The 17186-nt window shown below is 47.8% G+C and overlaps 2 non-coding genes across 2 annotated transcripts; one reads left to right on the plus strand and one right to left on the minus strand.

Annotated features, from left to right (window-relative positions):
• Nucleotides 1-12402: 12402 nt before the first annotated feature.
• Nucleotides 12403-12474, minus strand: trnaw-cca (transfer RNA tryptophan (anticodon CCA)). Its single transcript has one exon. It is a non-coding gene; the product is annotated as a tRNA-Trp (tRNA).
• A 4010-nt stretch (nt 12475-16484) lies between these two features.
• LOC140461177 (5.8S ribosomal RNA) lies at nt 16485-16637 on the plus strand. The gene has a single exon (XR_011954498.1). It is a non-coding gene; the product is annotated as a 5.8S ribosomal RNA (ribosomal RNA).
• The last annotated feature ends 549 nt before the right edge of the window (nt 16638-17186 follow it).

The following is a 17186-nucleotide window of genomic DNA, read 5'->3' on the forward strand; positions in this document are numbered from 1 at the left end:
ATTCATTTCTTGCCCTTCCCAAGTGTCTGGAACTTCATCTCCCTGATCTACAAACTGTTCACTTACCCTAGAAATGACCACTACCTCCTTATCAAAGTAGACCCCTTTGTTGCAAAATGATTGTTCAATTCTGTGAACAAAATTATTGCATTCGTAATTACTTACACCAGGGACGCTCAATATCTCAGGCCAGAACACAGCTAGATTGTTTCAGACAGTACATTTATGTGATTTGATGCAATTCCCTATTCCCGACTTTACCAGCGTGTTGCTGGGAATGGAGGGTTTGAATTAAGAAGAAGCTGGGACATTTTTCCAATGGAGCCGAGGAAGTTGACAGATAACCTTATAGAGTTTTTTTAAAATCAGGAGGGGTATAGATAAGGTGTCATTTCCAGGAGGTTCAGAATATTTTATTGCTCCAGAAGGTGTAAAAGGGGGTCAAAGCTTCAACAGAAATCAAACAGAGCTGAGAACAGATAACATTTAACTCTGTGGGAACAGGGAGATCAGAGGACAGAGAAATCAGGACCTGAAATCCGAGCTGACACCAGACTACCATGCTATCAGTGCTTTCATTAGCAGTGCCCATCCTCTACCTTTACTGAGCATCTCACTCGACTTGAATGCCACGTATTCCCTCGATATTCCAGATCCAACCCTTGTCATTCTGAAGCCATATCTCTGGATGGAGTCTCAGATCATAATTATTCTCTTCAATGTGTGCAGTCAATTAATTCGCTTTTGTTACAATGCGGCACAAATTCACATACTGAGCTTTTAGTTTTATTTTTTGTGATGGTTAGAATCCAGTTTTGATCGCTAGTACATTTATTCTCCTTGTCCCTTTCGATCATTCTCTGGTGTTTGATTTCCACATCACTACGTTGCTCACTGACCTTGATTTGGATTGGCTATGATAAATTGCCCAGTGTCCAGGGATGTGCAGGGTAGGTGGGTTGGCCATGGGAAACGCAGGGTTATCGTTTCAAAGTAATAGAAGGAGTAGGCCATTTGCCCCATCGACCCTGCTCCGCCATTCATTAAAATCATGGCGGAACGAGCAATCGCCTCAGCTCCTCCTAATTGCATTATCCCAACTTCCCTTAATTCCCCTACCACGCAAAACTCCGTCCAACAGTGTCAAAATGAAGCTGCCTCTACTGCTTCTTTGAGCACAGAATTCCATTAATTGACCATTAACCGCATAGGTCCTGCCCTGAGTTGCCTGATCAAAATGCAACAGCTCATATTTGTCTAAATTAAACTCCATCCACTACTCCTTGGCCCATCGGCTCATCTGATCAATTATAATTTATATTAAACTTTCTTTCCTACCTTATTCCCTAAAAGCTGAAAATCTCCATCCCACACTCTCACCCTCCATTCTCACTTTGTTGAATCTAATCACGGATGTCCTCATCCTGAAGGGTTTGATTCATGCTGATTAACAGGCCCACATTCAAGGGGGATCTAACTGAAACGTACAGAACATTGAACGGCCTGGACAGAGTGGACATTGGGCAGATGTTTTTATTGGGAGGAGAGACTAATACCCATGGGCATAGCCTCAGCATAAAGGGAGAATGGAGATTGGGAGAAATTTCTTTCGCCAGAGAGTGGTGAATCTATGGAATTCATTGTCACAGAAAACTGTGGAGGCCAGGTCACTGAGTATGTTGAACATTGAGATAGAGGTGTACAGCACAGAAACAGACTGTTTGGTCCAACTTGTCCTTGCCAACCAACTATCCCAACCCAATCTAGTCCCACCTGACAGCACACAGCCCCAAATTTCTTCAAACCCTTCCTATTCATACACCTACCCCAATGCCTTTTAAATGTAACAATCGTACTAGCCTTCACCACTTGCTCTGGCAGATCATTCAATAAACGTACCACCCTCTGCGTGAAAAATTTGCCCCTTAGATCTCTTTTGTATCTTTCCCCTCTGACGCGAAATCCATGCCCTCTCGTTCTGGACTGACCCACCACAGGAAAAGACTTTGTCCATTAATCCTATCCATGCCCCTCATGATTTTATACATGTACAGTTACGACGTTTAAAAGACATTTGGATAAGTCCATGAATACGAAAGGTTCGAAGGTTTATGGGCCAAACACTGGTAGGTGTGCCGAGTTTAGTTTGAGAACATACTCAGCATGGACTAGTTGGATGAAGGGTCTGTTCAGTGCTGTCAGGCTCTGTGACCGACCTGTACTGGTCTTAAAACCATTTTCTTATCTCACCCCCATAAGCATCCACTTTTTTGTTGTTCAAAACTCAGATGAACTTAGCCTTGAATATGTTCAATGACCCCACTTCTGAACTCAATTCCTCTTCGTAATATACCACTTGCCTTGCTCATTGCCTGCTGCATCTGCCCGACAACTGGCATTGACTGGTGTGGAGGGACTCTGAGACCCCTTAGTACATCCATACATCATTCCTGATGAATGGCCTGTGCCCGAAACGTTCCCTGTCCTTCTCCTCAGATGCTGCCTGACCTGTTGTCTTTTTCCAGTGCCACATTTTTCGACTTTCACCTCCAGTCCTCACTTTCTCCACGTTCCAATATATCACCATTTAAACAATGCACTGCTTTTTTTAAAACAGCAAAGGCTATAATTTCACATTGCGGCACTGCACTTGCCATGTGTTTGTCAATTGAGACACAGACCTGGACCAACTTCGGGAAGAAGCAAAAGACTGAGTTCTGAACAAAAACCGTAGCACACTCAAAACGTTGGCTCTGTTTACCTTTCCACAAATGCTGCTCGACCCGTTGGCTTTCTGCAGTATTCGCTGTGTTTGTTCGACACAAATGCTGCTTTCCATTAAAGAACTTCAATCCCTGTCCTCTGGTAACTGACCCGAGTCAGTGACAATAGGTTCTTCTGATCACTAACCTGCCCATTCACACCACGTCTTCTCCCATCATTGCCAACAGCCCCTGGAAATCTCCAGTTAACATTCTTTGCTCCAAAGAGAACATTCCCAAACTTGGGAATGTCTCCACAAAATAGAAATTGCTCATCCCTGGACATGATGCAAATGTTACAACGGGGAAAAGGTTTTTGCAAAATATTGTCAGTTCGAAGGTGGAAAAATGTTCAGGAAGTAAAACACAAATCCCAGTCTCCAGCTTTGTGAATCTTTCGAAACTCTTTGGGAAGTGGAATGAGAGGAGAATGAAGGATGAACTGACGGACTGAGCAGAGACAGTCCAGACAATGTTCCCTTGTTTAAGAGGCTGATTGACTCTGATATTCTCGGGACATTAACTGACCCGAGACATTGAAAGAATTCTCTGCACATCAGGAATTCAAACCCATTCTCGGCTCGGGGCCAATGAGAAAATTCTGGAAGAGGCAAAACACTGAAAGGCTCGGAGGGCGATGGCCCCGGTGTCGGAGAGCTCATTCCTCGTGACATGGATGTGCCTGCAGATGGTGGGATCAGGCTGTCCCCATGTCTCCAGAATGAATATCCAAGGCTTTATTATGGAAAAGTAAAACCGATAGAAGACAATGGTAATTTTGGGTGGGGCGGGTTGAATTATGAATTGAATAGTAGGTTCCTCAAAGAGACTGTGCGGGTGCTGTGTGGGTCTGTCTGTGTGGCGCAATTGGTCAGTGCGTTCGGCTGTCAAACGAAAGGTTGGTGGTTTGGGACCACTTAGGGACGGGGTGCTTCTCGGACGGGGTTCTCGCTCTTACCACTTTCTTGTCTGCGAAGGTGCGCGTTTTTAATGGTTTCAGGAAAATGTTTCCTAAACGGAAATCCTTTCCACTGAGGAAGCACAAAGAGGTTTCTGAATTGATTGAATTTCAAATGTAAAGGACTGCGGATGCTGAGAATCCGAGACAGAAAGCGAAACTGCTGGAAAAACTCAGCAGGTTTGCCTGTACCTGGATGAGGAAAAAAACCGAGTTTAGATTAGATTACTTACAGTGCGGAAACAGGCCCTTCGGCCCAACAAGTCCACACAGCCCCGCCGAAGCGTAACCCACCCATACCCCTACATCTACCCCTTATGTACACTATGGGCAATTTAGCATAGCCAATTTACCTGGCCTGCACATCTTGGGACTGTGGGAGAAAACCGGAGCAAACACGGGGAGAACGTGCAAACTCCACACACATCTCCACAAACTCCACACAATTCCCGCCTGAGGCGGGAATTGAACCCAGGTCTCAAGCGCTGTAAGGCAGCAGTGCTTACCACTGTGCCACCGTGCCGCCCAGTTCTGAAATGTTGTCTCTGATTCTCTTTCCACAGATGCTGCCTGACCTGCTGAGTCGCTCCTGCAATTTCTGTTTTTGTTTTTAACTGAACGTCCATTTCATCTTTCGGGATGAACCACCCAGACTCGCCATTTGCAGATATTTAACCCTTTCGAAACCTGAGAAGTGATTGGATTCAAACAAACTCTGCAATGATTCACTCTTTCTCAGCTCCACAGGCAGAGAGACCTGGGAAATGAAGCTGTCAGTGTGGTTCTGTATTCGTGGGCCGAGTGGTGAATGCGATGGACATGAAATCCATTGCGGTTTCCCCACGCAGGTGTGATCCCTGCCGACTACAGTTGAGAAACGTCGTCAAAAGAAAAGGGAGATTGCTCCACGGTTTTTTTAAAGATGCAAATCAGTGGAGGGGTTGAAGTATTTCAATCACATTGGGACTGGTCGGGAATCTGTCGCCCACTGCCTGTCAGCGTGTAACAAGCAAATAACCACAGAGGTGCTATTGAGGCGATGAGCCAAGAGTTTGGAAATGAGATCGAACAGTGAGGGGCGTGAAATCGTGATCGAAGTTAAGCAGGCACCTGAGGACAAAGGTGTTTTATTTGCCAGTGAAAGATACTGCTTCACAAAGTTGGGACTATGGAAGGGAAGAAGTGACGGTGATTATCTTTGGCTGTTCCTCTTGTGAATGTTCCCATTGCTGCATATGCCCGTGTTAACTTCAGAACTCTGCAGCATGGCGGCGTCAGGGACGCACAGGGCCGGGGGCGCAAAGGATGACGCATCTGACTCCACCTCCCTGTTTGAAATGCAGCTCACAGCTTCTTCACACACCCCAATTAATCTTTCTCATTGTCCTGAAGCCGGCACACGGTTTGAATTCCTGATCTGCAGGAACGAGACTCTTTTCACTGTCTCGCGTCAGTAAATGTCCCTAAGAACATCAGAGTCAAGTCACAGCGCAGTCAGAGGAGGGGAAATTGAAATAGCCCCACACGCTGCTCATGGGCACATTTCACTTTCCCCAACTGACCGCCCCAACCACTGTGGCTCTTGGGACTGAAAGGGAACAAACACCAAAACCCAGTCTCAGCTTTGTATATCTTCAGGAAATAAGAAAACTGTTCATCCCTTCGGATCTTCCATCCTGGGCAGACAGCGTTGATTTTAAATGGCTGTCCAGTCAATGCCGATTCGTTTTGGCTAAAAAAAACTTCCTTATCTCATCCCAGCATTTCTTGCCACAGAGAACTGTGCGGCAGAGTTCATGTATATATTTCCTTGCATGTTATTTTGTAAATTACATTCGTTTTCTGGTTGTTTGTATCGGGTATTTCAGGTTCATAAGCCGCTGTTTAAGTGTGTTGGGAGGTTTGTGGGCGACCATGATGCTGAGAGGGTTGAGTTGTCTGGACATCATTTCCCAGATGTCTTTAATGTAAAGTAATGTGGCTAGGCTTTCTGTAGACGTTGTGTCTGCTTGTGTCAGTTTGTTGATGTGAAATCGGCACACTGGGTTTATTGGGTAGGCAAAAGTGAGGACTGCAGAGGCTGGAAACCAGAGTTTAGATCAGAGTGGTGCTGGACAGCTTCCGAGGATCAGGAAAATCGATGTTTCGGGCAAAAGCCCTTCATCAGGAATAGAGACAGGACGTTTCCAGGGGTGGCGAGATAAATTGGGGGTGCTTGACGAAGGTAGCAAAGAGTACAATAGGTGAATGGGGGTGGGGACGGAGGTGACAGGTCCAAGAGGAGGGTGGAACGGATAGGTGGGAAGAGAGATTGGCAGGTAGGACAGGGCCTGTGGTCAGCGCTCAGCTGGAAGATTGGAACTGAGGTAAGGTGGGGAGAGGAGAAATGAGGAAACTGGTGCAGTCCACATTGATGTCCTGGGGATGAATGTATCCGAGGCAGAAGTTGGGGCGTTCTTCTTCCAGGCATCGGGTGGGGAGGGAGCGGTGATGGAGGAGGCCCAGGTCCTGCATGTTCCTGGCAGAGTGGGAGGGGAGGTTGAAATGTTGGGCAACAGGGCGATGGGGTTGATCGTTGCGGTGTCCTGGAGATGTTTCCAACAATGCTGTGACTTGATTCTGCGAGGAGGCTCCAGTCTCCCCAATGTAGAGGAGACCCCATCGGGAGCAATGGATACAAGAAATGCCATTGGTGGAATCCTTCTCACTCCCGTGACCCAGGTTCGATTTTCGGGCAGGGAAGCAATTTTCAGTAGAGATGTCAACCTTCGTTTGCGTCTCCTTGGTGGTCTAGTGGTTAGGATTCAGCGCTTTCACCAGTGCAGCCCGTGTTCCATTCCCAGTCAGGGAAGCAACCTTCAGTGTGTCTTTTGGCTACCCATTCTCCTTAAATGCGCTGTACAGTTACTTATTGGTCTTTGTTGTCACTGGGTGCTGCAGTGTGTCGTGGTTCGTTGAAATAGTGTCCTCGTCCAGATTTGTTTGCTTGTGTAGGGATGATTACTTCTGTAGCTAAGTACTTGGTTCGCGAATGGTGTTTGCCTGTAGAGGCTGTTTTGAATTTACCATTGACTGTTCGCTCTACTGTGACATCTAGAAATGGCACTTTGTTGTTCTTCTCCTCTTTTGTGAATTTTATGCCAGTAAGGATATTGTTGATGGTGTTGTAGGTTTCTTCTAATTTGTTTCATTTTTTAATGACGGAAGTGTTTCATGGGTATTTCGTTGATTTGTTTGTAGGGCTTGTTACTGAATATGAAGTGGGTGGTAAGGCACAGTTCCACGAGGTTGACAGTGTTATCTTTGCTGATGACGTTGATGCTATGTTTGTGTCTTTGGTTCTTCGAGTAGTGTCTTCAGTTTTCTTTGGCCACGTTGATGTTAATGGATGTGAACAGGGCTGTTATGTCAAAGGACAACATTATTCCATCCTCTTCTTTCTTCGTGTCTTTGGTGTTCAGGAATTCTTGGTTGGAGTAAATGGAGTGGCATGAATCTTCGACTTGGTGTTTTAGTCCTCAGTGGAGGCCTTTGACTAGTCTGTATATTGGTGTTCCAAGTTGTGAGACTATGGCCTGAGGGGGGCTCCTGGTTTGAAAAAGAGGATAACAACAACAAACTGCCATTCTTAGATGTCACAGTAGAGCGAACAGTTAATGGGGAACTTCAAACGAGCATCTACAGAAAAACACCACACACAAACCAAATATTTAACCACAAAAGCAATCATCCCAACACCCACAAACGACGCTGCATCAGGACATTATTTCCACGAACCACTACACACTGCAGCACAGAGAAACTACGAAGAGCACAAGAGAAATTCGTATATAGTGTATTTAAGGAGAACGCGTCCCCAATAAACCCCCTCCGCCGATTTCTCATTGATGCTTCCAAGCTGACTCTCAAAAATTTGTTTTGTCCCTCCATTCTTTCTTGTTTGTTTTTTGTGGGTTTTTTAAAGCTTTCGCAATCCTCTGACTGAGTATTGGAGTTGCGAAGTTATGTTGTGGCTGTACAGGGCATTGGTGAGACCACTTTTAGAATATTGTGTGCAATTCTGGTGTCCCTCCAATCAGAAGGATATTGTGAAATTTGAAAGGGTTCTGAAGCACCAATGGGTCCACAGAGGGGAAGAGGCCCTTCTGCTGCCCTGAGTGTGGGAAGGCCTTCAGTGATTCCTCTGCCCTGCTGACGGACCAGTTGGTCCACACCGGGGAAGGCTGTTCTCCGGCCCCAAGTGCGAGATGGCCTTCAGCAGTTCTTCCCACCTGTTGAGACACCAGTGGGTCCACACTGAGAGGCCGTTCTTCTGCCCCGAGTGCAGGAGGGGCATTGCTCTTTCCTCCGACCTACTGGCCCATTGGCGTGTCCACATGGTGGAGAGGTCGTTCAGTTGCCCTATGTGCAGGAAGGCCTACAGCAATTCCTCTGCCCTGCTGATGCACCAGTCCATCCACACCGGGGAGAAGCCGTTCTCCTGCCACGAATGTGGGAAGGTCTTTACCCGCTCCTCCATACTGTTGAATCACCAGCTGGACCACACTGGGGTGTTGGGGGGGTCATTGGCGGAGGGACGGAGGCCATTCTGCTGCCCGAAGTGAGGGAAGTCCTTCAGCAATTCCGCCGCCCTACTGAAGCACCAATGTGCCCACACCGGGGAGATGCCCTCCAGCTGGCCCGAGTGTGAGAAGAGGTTCATGTTTTCCTACAACTTGCGGAAGCACCAGCGGGGGCACCAGCGCTCCCAGCAATCAGATCCTACCATTGATGCTGCCTTCGGTCACCCCTCAGGACTGAACCTCCTGCCAGTTCTGACAGTGGGTGCAGTGGGAGAGTAGGTGGGCTATTTTTGTTTTCTGCTGGACTGCAATTGCCTCCCCTACACCCCACAATCACAACTCCATGGTGGCTCAGGGTTAGCACTGCTGACTCATGGCACTAGGAACGCAGGAATAATTCCACCCTTGGGGCTCTGTGTGCAAGTTATGGAGGGTAGGAAAATGGATCTTAGTGGGTTACTCTTCGGAGAATCAGTGCAGATGTGTTCAGCTGAAGGACCTGTTTCCACATTGTGGGAGTTCTATGATTCTATGAGCTTTGCCTTCAGTGAACACCGCTGCTCATTGAGCCCGGGACTGCACATTGCCAATGAAATGATCCAGAGAAACCTAAGACCACAAGACCATCGGAGCAGAAGTTAGGCCATTCGGCCTATTCTGCCATTCTTTAGTAACAAAAGTATTGGATGAGATTAGCTACACTGCGGAAACAGGCCATTCGTCCCAACAAGTCCACTCCGACCCACCGAAGAGTAACCCATCCAGACCTATTTCCTCTGACTAATGTACCTAACTCTATGGGCAATTAAGCACGGCCAATCCACATGACCTGCACATCTTTGGTTCATGGAAGAAAACTGGACCACCCAGAGAAAACACACGCAGACACTGGGAGAAAGTGCAAATTCCTCACAGGCAGCCACCCAAGGCTGGAATCAAACCTGGGTCCCCTGCCCTGTGAGGCTGCAGTGATAACCACTGAGCCACTACATTTTGCAACCCGAAGTTGGTAAGTCCGAGTTTGGGAGAATACAGCAAGCCAGGCAGCACCAGGATGTGGAGTAGTCAGCGTTTTGGGTATTAACCCTTCTTCAGGACTGAAACGTTGACTTCTCTGTGAGAAACGATTTACAGGAATGTTGCGGGGGGTTGGAGGGTTTGAGCTACAGGGAGAGGTTGAATAGCGTGAGGCTGTTTTCACTGGAGCATCGGAGGCAGAGAAGGGACCTAATAGCGGTTATAAAATAATGAGGGGCATGGACAGGGTAATAGACAATGTCCTTTCCTTGTGGTGGGGGAGTCCAGAACTAGAGGGCATAAGTTTAGTGTAACAGTCGAAATATATTAAAGGGACAACTTCTTCATTCAGAGGGTGGTACATATATGAAATGAGCTGCCAGAGTATATGGGTCAGGTGCTGTCAAATGGGAGTAGATTAATATAGGATATCAGGTCAGCATGGACAAGTTGGACCGAAGGGTCTGTTTCCATGCTGTACGTGTCTCTGACTACTGGTCCTGATGTAAGTTTAAAATAGAGTCCAAGTAACTTTGAATAGTTCAATCTTGTTGAGCTCACCTCCTGAAAAGTTTCAGATGAATCCCTCTGAGGGATACTGTTTAAACATGCTGAGTTGGACAAAGTATCCCATCAAGTTCAACACAAACCCAGAGTTGAAGAAGTCAGAAGTCAGAACACCAAGGGGACCAGAACTGATCACAATATTCCAGGTGCAGCCTCATCAATGTCCTGTATAACGACAACATAACTTGCCAACATCTGTACTCAGTTCCCTAACTGATGAAGGCCAGTGTGCTGAAACCTTTCTTCACTGCCTTGTGTACCGATGTAATCAGAGATATAGGACCTACTTTAAACTGATCCACGATCCAGCTGCTGGGAGCACAGAAGTAGAGTAGTGCTGCATGAGTGTGCTGGGTAGATAACCCAGAGATCGATGGGTACAAACCATGTGATGCTATTGCTCAATGTCTCTGTAAGCTGCTTTCATATACAAAGGTTCTCTGTTCTGTTTCTTGCCTTTGCCTCTGCTTCCCAAAGCTTCTTCAGTGGAGGCGTGGCCGCTGGAGCCCAGGAGTTGAACAACCCCCCGGAGCTGGAGGAAGGTCCAAGCTCCAATAAGCGGGGGGTCTGGCTGGAGGCTGGATTTGCTCAAGGCATGTATTTTCAACTCATTTAAATGGTACCTACTGTATGGGGTTATGGTTTACATTAAAACCGGAGGATCATATCAGAGTGTTTATATTTAGCAGTGGTGGTTGTTAAAATGCACTCTCTGGAGGAGCACTTTCTATGATGCTGCATTTCTTGCCTTCTGCCCTTGCCCCAATTCTTATCTCCCATCTTGATTTTATATTTTTTTGGTCAAATTTAATTTCATATTAATCAGACTTGGTATTTATTCACTGTTTGCTATTAATTTGTTTGTTCGAATATTGTAAGTCAAAATTAATGCTGTAATTTCATTTCTGATGTCAGAGTTTGACATTGAATGTGCAGGTGTGAATACCAGTAAGTTGTGAAAATAAATCAAAAACTTGTGGTTTTTAACAAAAAGAGCAGTTCACTGATATTCATGGCATCGTCTCATTTGGGAGTGATGATTCAAATCTGACCAACAAACCGTTTCATGCAGTCATCCAATTGAATAAAAACATTCTTTAATTTAATTAAAGAAAATAACTCTGGCAGGCTAAGATTTATGTAATCTATTTATAAGATTATGTCCATTGCTCGCAATATGGTCTCATCCACATTGGGGAAACTGGACGCCAACTAGCGGAACATTTCAGGGAACAACTCTGGGACTCTAAATCTAAATGACACACCGCCCTGTGGCTGAACACTTTAACTCCCCCTCCCATTCCACCAAGGACATGCAAATCCTGGGCCTCCTCCACTGCCAAATTCTTGCTACCCGACACTTGTAGGAAAACACCTCAACTTCTGCTTTAGGACCTTCCAACCACATGATACCAATGCAGATTTCATCAGTTTCCTTATTTCCTCTCCCCCACCTTGTCCCAGATCCAAACTTCCAATTCGACACCAACCTCTTGACCTGTCATACCTGTCCACCTTGATTCTCACCTCTTTGCTCCACCCTCATCTCTGACCTATCACCATCAATCCCTACCTCCATCTACCTGTTGGACTCGCTGCTACCTTCCCTCCAGCCCCACTTCCTTCCCATTTATCTCTCAGCCCCCTTGGGCCACCCTTTATTCCTGATGAAGAACTTATGCTCTAAACCAAGACTGTGATGAAGCAACATCCTCAACAAATAGGAAATAGCTCCCAAGTCAGATTTCATTCCCTCTTCTGTTTCCCAGTTCTTTCAGAAATAAGGAATGTCTTTTTCTTCCACTAGAAACTGGTCTTCCCCTTTGCGCTGTCTGAAGTGTTATCCCTCACCACTCCTTCAGACACCTTTTAAGAATCCTTTCAACCTGTTTTTCTAACAATTGTGGAGGTGACCAAAAGCAAACATTTCACTCCTCCTCAATGTCCCATTTCTCCTCCTATGAGCCATTTTGTCATGTTGTCTATGTTACAAACAGCCGAGCGCACTTGGTTTCTGAATTGAAATTTGGCCATTGAAGTGAACAGAATTAATATTTATCGATAGCTAGCTGTGTTTGCACTAACTGTAATTATCCACCAATACGATGTCTTTTGTTCCACCAAAACTGGAAGCAATGATCTGTGTTTATATTGCACTCGGATGTAGAAAATCATCCCAGCGATCTTCACGTTATTATAGTTTACTGAGGCCATGACAGCATTGCGTGGCAGTTTGATGTGACTAAAACCTGGATGGAAATCTCTAGATTATGTTGTAAAAATATCGGTATAATGTTATTCACACCCCGCGGTCACCGACTGAACGAACAGTCTGTGTTTTACTTCTCACATTGCGGTGAGCTGAGCATTTACCCAAACAATGGGCACACCACTTCCCTAACACAGTGTTCACAAATCAAACTGACAGCAAAGATTCACATGTGATCGAAAGTTACCGCAAAGAAGATTTGACACGACCGATGTACGGAAAGAACGTACTCCTTTCTTGATTTGAAATGTAGGAAGTTGATTGTAGTGAGCCTGACGTGATTTGAACACGCAACCTTCTGATCTGGAGTCAGACGCGCTACCGTTGCGCCACAAGCTCACGGATGGCTGATAGGCTCTATTCATGCTTAAAGGAAGTGATCGCACTACAAAAATTTCACGTTCATGTCTGTTCTGTTTCTCCCCCTTCTCTTCCAACGGTTGGGCTTGTCTTTCGATTTGCAGAAGTTGAGATGCTCTGGATGCTGTGATCCACGGCAAACACAGGCTGGAGGACCTTCGGCTCAGAAAGATGCAGCTGGAAGCCGGGCTGCAGATACGTTGGGGGGAAAAGGGGAAAGTTAACTGGACATTTTATTCTGGGAGCTGGTCATTCCTCGACAGACAAAGCCTTCTGACTGGGTCAGTGGACAGGGTCAGGAGGGTGTCAGCACAGGTCAGACGGATAAAGGGGATCTGAGAGAGGTCTGCACGAGTGAGGAGCTAACTGGCTGCGTGGTGGGATTAAGAACAATGTTGGGGAGGGGGCAGTGGTGGTCAGGGAGAGAATAGTGGCAGGGATTGTCACCATTCTCTGCAGTTGGCAGCAGAAGATCAGATTGCCTGGTGCCAGGATTTGGGAACCGGTGTGCTCAATGCTGGAGAAATGGAAAAGGGAGGTTGCAGCAGGCGTGGTCTAACAATGTCAGGAGGAGAGAACCTCTGCTGAAGGCTAATGAGAAGTCAGAAGCTACAAAGACATAGCAGAACTTCAAAGCTCTGGGTGGTATGGTGGCTAAGTGGTTAGCACTCTGCCTCACAGTACCACGGACTTGGGTTCAATTCCACTCTCATACAGCTCTCTGCGTGGACTTTGGCATGTTCTCACCTTTGTGTCTGCGTGGGTGAACTCTGGGTGCTCCAGTTTCCTCCGACAGTCTAACCATCTGAAGTTTCGGGTGGATTGGCCATGCTGAAGTGTCCAGGGATCTGCAACCTAGGGTGGGTTAACTATGGGGAAAGTGGGTGTTTGGAAGGTCAGTCTGAACTTTATGGGCCGAATGGCCCGTAGGGATTATATGAATCTACCGTCTTAGCCATGTGTCTATTGAGAAACGATTGCCCCCAAGTCTGCTGTTAATGGAGTGGGTTCCAGTTCATGGAACACTGACACCATTCCTGGGTAAGGTGAGATTTGTGCTGTTACTTCCCCAACCCACTGTCCCCATGCATTCTCTCTCTCCTCATAGTCTGCACTCACCAAATCTCTCTGCACAGACATTCTCTCTCTCTCCCCCTCATTTTCTGCCCCCCATTCTCTGTCCCCAAGTCTTTCTCCTCCCCTCCACTCTCTGTCCCCTGTCCATTTTCTCTCTCTCTCCCTACCCTTTGCTCCCCATCCATTCTCTCTCTCTCTCTTCTCCCCCAGCCTCTGTGCCCCTGTCCATTCCCCACCCCACCCCCCATCCTTTCTCGTATCTCGAGCCCTCTTTGATTGCTGTATCAAGCCCTTCTCGGGAAAGAGAGAGAATGGATGGTGATGAATCAACCTGGAAGACAGGGGTGCACAAGAAATGGCTGATTTTAAAATTGAGAACAGCTGAAATGATATATTCAGAAACATTGTTAATGTCTAAAAGCATAAAGCTGCAGACATGTTGCTGAAACTTGCATTGAATTAGGCGGGTAAAGTCATACAGCACAGAAACAGACTCTGCAGTCCAGCTCACCCATGCTGACTGGATATCCTAGATTAATCTCGTGACCCATTTGCCAGGATTTGACCCATATCTCTCTCAACCCTTCCAATACATATACCCAACCAGATGCCTTTTAAATGTTATAATGGTACGAGCTTCCATCACTTCCTCTGGTAGCCCATTCCACACACGCACCGCCCTCTGTATGAAAAAAATACAAATCTATGCCTTCCTCACTCCCTAGTTTTATCTGTACTGATACCTTCGGGGATCTCTGGACTTGGACAGCAAGGTTCCTTTGTTCCTCAGCACTCTGTAGGGACCTACTATTTATTGATTACTTTCCTCCATTATTACATTTCCCAGAATGCCTGGAGATTAAATTCCATCTCTCTGCCCCATTTACCAGCTGATTGGGATCAAACTGTGGCCAGAGACCATCCTCCTCACTCTCAATACCACCACCTTTCCAGAGATTTCTCCTAAACAGGGGAGGGCAGCACTGTCTCCAGCTAAGCAGAGGGAATTGTGTGTGGGTGTTGTGGGGGCTTGGAAACTTTGCAATCTCCCTTTCCTTCATTTTTTAATCTCACCAAATCCATGTGGTTTGAGTTTTTATAACAGAAAACAGCACAGGGTTTAATTTTAACTTACCACTGGCTGAAACTTTGTCCTGCCCTCGAACATCGGAGAGTAAAACACTTTATTTCCCCTCCCCCCCCCCCCCTCCATGTGTAACACAGGGCTGTGGGATTGGCACCGGTTGTTATTTTGTGATCTATTCCAAATGAAATTTTATCTCTGCGCAGGCGCAAGTGAACAGTCTGTTTTTGTGCTTTCTGCGAATCAGGCTAGCAGCTTTTAAATCCTTATGTTAAGCAGCAGAAGCAAACAGTCGATCAGCAATTGTATTTTGAGAATGGAAATTCTAGCCCTGGTAATCCCGTTGGGTCAACAGAGAGAGAGGGAGAGGATGTCCCATCTAAAGTGTATACAGAAGAGTTGTTACACTTGTTCAGTCAGTTGAGTTGGTTCTTCCCTCAGATGTGACTGGATGTTGCTTTTCATGGATCATAATTAAACTACAACGGAACACATTAAATTCAAGGAATTCAATTGAAAGGGCAATTTGAGTGAATAAATGGAAAACTGCTTAAAGATTGGCTCCTGGTCTTTTACTTCACCAAATAGAAGTTGTTGGTTTGACAGCTCTCCTAATCATAGAATCCCTACATTGTGGGAGCAGGCCATTTGGCCCATCTAGTCAACACTGACCCTCCAAACAGAATCCCATCCAGACTCACAAAGATGTGCACCGCATGTGTGCAGAGAAGGGGATGCTGGGAGTGAGTGGGATGCTTTCACCACAACCATCTCCTTCCAAGACCCAAACATCCCCACAGCACCACCTGTCCATTCCTCCACCAGCACAGTGCCTCTGGCCTTAACCCCTGCCAACCACAGTGCCACTGTCCATTCTCCCCGCCACCCACAGCATCCCCTTACATTCTACTCGCCACCCACAGTGCCCCCTGTCCATTCTCCCCGCCACCCACAGCACCCAGTCCATTCTCCCCGCCACCCACAGCATCCCCTGACCATTCTCCTTGCCACACACAGTACCCATGTCCATTCTCCCCACCACACACTGCATCCCCTGTCCATTCTCCCCCACCAACCAATGCACGACCTGCCCATTCTCCCCTGTAGCACCCACAGCACCTCCATCCATTCTCCCCCGCCATTCATGGCTCTGCCCTCTCCATTCCCCCGTGCCACCCACGGCACCCTTGGCCAATCCCTCGCCACCTCCGGCACACGGTCCATTCTCTTTCTCTTTCTTTCTCTCACCCTCTGCATCCCTGTCCAGTCCCTCTTCCCATCTTCTGACTCCCCATGCATTTTCTCTCTCCCCCACACCCTCTGCTCTCCATCCCTCTGTTCCACCATCTATTCTCTTTCTCAGCCCACGTTGCCGAGTTTCCTAGCCCACCTTGGCAGTGGCCGGGCCGGGCGGCCGTCAGCTCTGGCTATTGCAGCCCCCGACTCCTTGCAGTGGTCCGCTCGCCGACACTCCGCCACGTGCACGGGTCAGTGACGCTGCCCAACCGATTGCTGGTCCCGTTTCCACCTCTGCTTTTCCTCGGGCAAAGCTGCTGCATGCCTCGTGACACTCAGCGGGCGACATGGTGGAGGAGATCCTGCCTCGGTCGCTGCGGTGCGTGCCGACATGCATCGCCTCTTGGGCGCCCTTTTTTCCCAATAGACATATGTTTCCGCGGGCCGCACCAGGCTGGTGCTCCACACAGCTTCACGCCACCCTGCTACGTGCTCACACCGGCGTGCAGGTGGGTGCTGCTAATGTGGGAAGTGTATGTGCGGTCTGGGTCGCTTTCCTCTGGCGAGGGAGAGACCGAAAACAAACTCAGACAACTCTTAATGGTGGATCACTCGGCTCATGCGTTGATGAAGAACGCAGCTAGCTGCGAGAATTAATATGAATTGCAGGACACATTGATCATCGACACTTTGAATGCACTTTGCGGCCAGGGTTCTTCCTGGGGCCGCGCCTGTCTGAGGGTCATTTGGCATTTAATCGCACTCGTCTTGGCTGGCGAGAGCGCGGCTGGGGTGTCGCAGAGGACCCGTCCTCTTTGTCCCCCGAAGTTCAGACTCCGGAGCCCTCTGGCATCAGAGCACTTGGCCTTTTCCCGCACCCTGCACATTCCATTCGTCAGGCTCGACGCCATCCCCCCGCCGGGGAGCGTGGCCTGGCGTCCGTCTGTGTCGTGGCAGTGGGGCCAGTACGGCTGTCACCGGTCCCAGAATGGCCGTCGGTGGTTCACACGGCGATGTGCACCGCTTCGTCTTTGGGACACGGAGCTGCCTCAAAATGTTGAGCTTCCTTTGGGGTCTGCCTAGGCTCTGCACGTCCGCACTGGGTCCGAATCTCGGTTGGCTGGCAGTAGAAACAGTGAAGGGAGCCCCGGAGGTCTGGTGCTGGTGCGCTGCCGGCCTCACCGTGGAGCTCGCCGGTTCGACACGCTGACCCGACTCGATGGTTGATCGATTGAGAGTGATGAGAGGCACAGACCGTATCTGCGATCTGCAGGCCGCCCCCTGCTGCAGCCAC

Source organism: Chiloscyllium punctatum, chromosome 36, assembly GCF_047496795.1.
Source record: "Chiloscyllium punctatum isolate Juve2018m chromosome 36, sChiPun1.3, whole genome shotgun sequence".
Taxonomy (NCBI): Eukaryota; Metazoa; Chordata; class Chondrichthyes; order Orectolobiformes; family Hemiscylliidae; genus Chiloscyllium; species Chiloscyllium punctatum.